Raw genomic sequence first — 5,200 nt, forward strand, 5'->3', positions numbered from 1 at the left:
AAAAAAAAAAAAAAAAAAAAAAATACAGACCTGGAAATGATAAGGAGGAAAAAGTGTGTATACTCACTTAGAAACAGGAGGTGTGTCTTGCAGGGCCACATGGGGCAGCCCCAGGGTGGGCCGGGAGGCAGAAGGAGCGGGCACCGTGGGCAGGAGCCTGTACTGTGACTTCTGTGGGAAGGAGGCAGGGGCAGATAGTGTAGGGTTGGCTAGTGAGTCATTTCTGCAGACTCCAGGGCACAGGGGCTGTCCCTAGTTGCCTGGTACATTTTCCCCTTGCTCCCTTTGCTTCCTGACCGACCCTGGTGCCTCTCCATGTGGCCCTGTGTGATGTGGAATGGCCTGTCCTATTGCCCTGTGAATATAACAGACTACCTTTTCATCATTTCCATGTCTGCATTCTTGTCCTACCTAAATAACAATAAAACACCCATTAAAAACAAATAAGAGCTGTTCACGCCATTAGAACCACCACGGACTAAGAGTCACTGAGGCCTTGCTCCTGGGTTGTCCTTGCTGAAGCTCCAGCGATGCTAGTGGGGTGACTTTCTGTCTCGTTGGCGGGGCACGGCCCAGAGCCGAGACGAGGATGGTGAGTAACCGGCATCTGCTCGGACCCAGCATTGTGCTCCGCAGCCTGCTGCTGCCTCTGAGGTTTACTCTCTGCCAAGGGCACCTCACTAAACCTAGGGGAAATCTCATCACCACCCAGAAAACGCTCACTGGGTTCTAAACAGACACACCCTGCTTCTGAATCCATCACTGAATCAATGACTTCATTTAATAATAAATCTCACCTCCAGGCAGACCTTTGTATTTTTCCTTCATGGCACGTGATAGATCACGATGAAAGAAAAGCCACTTTTATGGTCTTTGTTTGACATATGCGGAAACCCAGGCTTGAGGAGGTGGGAGAATCCAGCAGGTCCCGAAGCCAGCGAACGGGAAACCAGGGGGCTGCAGTTCAGTTCCTTGATTCCAACCCCCAGGCACGTTCTCTGCTATCTAGGAGAGATTGTAAACCTCCACTACAAGTTTGATGTCAATTATCATTTTAATCCTTGTTCCTGAGCCTCCCTGTGTGGGGTGCTTGCCAGGCCTGAGACTTCAGTCATCCCAGAGTCTTTGCTCCCTCAGACACTTCTAGCATCAAATGAAAGCTTCCAGCCAGGTATAGTGGCTCACCCCTGTCATCCCCACACTTCGGGAGGCTGAGGCAGGAGGACCACTGAGCCCTGGAGGTAGAGGCTGTGGTGAACTATAGTATGATGGCACTGCTGCATTCCAGCCTAGGCTACAGAGCAAGACCCTGTCTCAAAAATTTTAAAGTTAAAATTAAATAATATATATTTTTTTAAATAAAAGAAACTTCCCCCACTGCAGCATCACTCCTGCCCCTCCCTCATTCCCTCTGGTATTACAGGCGACCTCAGTCAGCCCTTCCAGGATCTCAATAGCTTCAATGCAGGACAGGGCTCCTGCCTTCTGCAGTCAGACCCCGGTGCAGCTGCATCCACCCAGCCCTGCTGAGAACCTCAGGAAAAAGCAGCCCACTAGGCAGGGCTGGGGGAATCTTCCTCCAGGTTTCACCATTTGGGGTCTAACACTTGGCTTTAAACAATGTTGCCAAGAATAGGAACTGCCTTTCTCCTGTGGAAAGCCTTGTCTCTTTCACTCCTGCTGGCCATTCCTGTGTGGTGGATAAGAAACGCTAATACATGAGGGGCTCTTCAGGGAGGAGTGTCAGGACTGCACGTGGCCCTCTTCCTGCCCTGGGAGGCGCAGGCTGAGAAAAGCTCCGCAGGGGATGCGGGAGGAGGTGCCACTCCCCTCCTGAGTCCGCCCAGTTTACCGATTGAAATTCTCGCTGTGCTCTGCACACCTTTGCAAGGAAACCTGTCAAGGCTGTCATTTTGAGTAAATATAAATATAAAATGAGGCCAGGCACAGTGGGTCACCCCTGTAATCTCAGCATTTTGAGGGGCCAAGGCAGGGGAATCACTTGAGCTCAGGAGTTCGAGACCAGCCTGGCAACATGAGATTCCTTACTACAAAAAAGTTTTTAAAAATTAGCCAGGCGTTGTGGTGTGCGCCTGTGGTTTCAGCTACTCGGGAGGCTGAAGAGGGAGGATCACTTGAGCCCAGGAAGTAGAGGCTGCAGGGAGCCCCGATCACACCACTGCACTCCAGCCTCGGAGACAGAATGAGACTCTGTCTCAGATACATGAATAAATAAAAGCACAGATGGCCAGGCGCGGTGGCGCTCACTCCTGTAATCCCAGCACTTTGGGAGGCTGAGGTGGGTGGATTACGAGGTCAGGAGTTCAAGACCAGACTCACCAACATGGTGAAACCCCATCTCTACTAAAAATACAAACATTAACTGGGTGTGGTGGCACATGCCTGTAATCCCAGCTACTCAGGAGACTGAGGCAGAAGAATCACTTGAATCTGGAAGGTGGAGGTTGCAGTGAGCAGAGATTGACCCCACTGCACTCCAGCCTGGGCGACAGAGTGAGACTCCATTCAAACAAAACAAAACAAAAAAAAAACCTCAAACAGACCCCTGGTTTGAGTTTCCTTCTGGCTCGTGTATATGTGTGAAATACATTGTGTTTAAATAGAATTGTTTGCCCCACAGAGACCCCCTCACCCCTTTTGCCAAGTGAGGACATAGCCAGAAGGCATAATCTATGGAAGTGGGTCCTCACCAGACACCAAGTCGGCCAGCACCTTGAAATTAGACTTCACGTCTCCAGAACTGTGAGAACCAAATTTCTGGTTTTTCTGTTTTTCGTTTTTTAGACAGAGTCTCGCTGTGTCGCCCAGGCTGGAGTGCAGTGGCGCAGTCTTGGCTCACTGCAAGCTCTGCCTCCCGGGTTCACACCATTCTCCTGCCTCAGCCTCCCAAGTAGCTGGGACTACAGGTGCCGCCAACACGCCTGGCAAATTTTTATGTTGTTGGTAGAGACAGGGTTTCACTATGTTGGCCAGGTTAGTCTTGAACTCCTGACCTTGTGATCCAGCCGGTTCGGCCTCCCAAAGTGCTGGGATTACAGGCATGAGCCACCACGGCTGGCCATTTCTGTTCTTTACAAGCCATCCAGCCTATGGCATTTTATTATAGCAGCCCAAACAGACTTAAGACATTACTTATGTTCCTTTTACCTGTTTCCCAATTTTGTAAGTGAATAAAAATCAATATAGGTCAATTTTTCACATTTAAAAAGCAGTATCTTCTGTAACATTTTCATGTTGGAACATACTGTTAATCATAGAACTATGTTTTTCTTACCAGCGCATATGTTTTTAAAATTGAAAGTTTGGTGGTTGTGTTTATAGAAAGAAAAATTATCATTAGGGGACAAAGAAAGAGCTCCAGGAAACTCTTTTCTTGTTTAGGAGACGGGGTCTTGCTCTGTCACCCAGGCTGGAGTGCAGTGGCGTGATCACACCTCACTGCAGCCTCAGACTCCTGGGCTCAAGGGATTCTCCTGCCTCAGGCTCCGGAGAAGCTGGGATTACAGGCGCACACCACCATGGCTGGCTAATTTCTGTATTTTTATTATAGTAAAGATAGGATTTCACCATGTTGGCCAAGTTGGTCTCCAACTCCTGGGCTCAAATGATCCACCCACCTCAGCTTCCCAAAGTGCTAGGATTACAGGCATGAGCCGCCAAGCCTGGCCACTGTTTTTAGTTGTATATTTTGTAGCAATGAGATCTCACTGTGTTGCTCGGGCTTGTCTCAAACTCCAGGCCTCAAGCAAGCCTCCTGCCTCGTCCTTCCCAAGTGTTGGAATTGTAGGCATGAGCCACCGCTCCTGGCCAGGAGCTATTCATCTTTAACATGAAGATCTCATGACATGGTTGTATTGAGTGGAGGAATGGAAGGAAAGGTTGCCTCTTCCAGCCTGTTCCACGAGACCTGAGGCTAATCGGCTCCTCAACCAGCCCAGGTGTGTGGGACTCTGATTTTCATCCCAGAGTCTTGGGGCCTTCTCTTCCTTCAGCATCCGTTTCACTGTCCAGAGGACCAGTCAGCTACAAGCTGCCCAGCTGAACGCCCAGATTAAACTGCCTCTGTGTGCAACGGCCCACACCCTCAGCACTGAGGCGAAAAAAGGCCTCAGCGCCCTGTGGCCTTAATGTCTGAATGTCAGGGCCCAAGGCTGACATGCCACACACAGCCTGAGGTTCCTCCAGCCACATCTGTGCCTCCCCAGTGACTCTAGCACCTGCATTTGTGTTGCAGATTCTGGGATTCACCCTGCAAAGGCTGTGACTGTAACTTGACCATGACCAGAAGGCCAAAGGCTGAGCCTCAGAGGAGCTGAAGCTTCAATCAGACGTTTGGCTGAAGGACAGCAACTGCCACGCAGCTCCTCCCTGAACACCTGTCTCTCAAATCAGGTAATTTAGTGATTTGATTTTCGAATGGGATAGATTCAGAATTAGCTTTGGTGATATTTGGTTATTTAGTTTACTAATGGTATAGATTTCGAATTTGCTTTGGTGATATTTTTTGCATTTTATGTTGTAAGTTTTTATATACAATAATTACGAGTTGTTTAAAACTATTTTTACATAAAATGAAGCAAATACGTAGAAAAGAATCCAAAACAAAGATAGCTCTTAAAAAATTATTGTAAGGCAATGCACCCTTGTGATTACCACCAAGGTCTCTCTGCCCCTCATTTATTCTTTTTTTTAAAATGGAGTCTTGCTCTGTCGCCCAGGCCGGAGTGCAGTGGCATGATCTTGGCTCACTGCAACCTCTACCTCCCAGGTTCAAGCGATTCTCCTGCCTCAGCCTCCTGAGCAGCTGGGACTGCAGGCACCTGCCACCACGCCCGGCTAATTTTTTGTATTTTTAGTAGAGCTGAGGTTTCACCATTTTAGCAAAGATGGTCTCAATCTCCTGACCTCATGATCCGCCTGCCTCGGCCTCCCAAAGTGCTGGGATTACAGGTGTGAGCCACTGTGCCCGGCCGGCTGCCCGCCTTTCATTGTGAGTTCAGGTTGGGGGTTGGGGGAGAGCTGTGGGTGAGGCCCTGTGAGAGTCCTGCTGACTCATTGGGATGCAAACCTGACTCAGACAGGCTTGCAGGGGCAACTCAGAGTCTGGGTTATGGGCTCAGTGCTGGACCAGCAAGTCCTGGGTCAGCCAAACCACAACCCCTACAAGCTGGAGCAAGCC

This window comes from Mandrillus leucophaeus, unplaced genomic scaffold, assembly GCF_000951045.1.
Source record: "Mandrillus leucophaeus isolate KB7577 unplaced genomic scaffold, Mleu.le_1.0 Scaffold779, whole genome shotgun sequence".
Classification (NCBI taxonomy): domain Eukaryota; kingdom Metazoa; phylum Chordata; class Mammalia; order Primates; family Cercopithecidae; genus Mandrillus; species Mandrillus leucophaeus.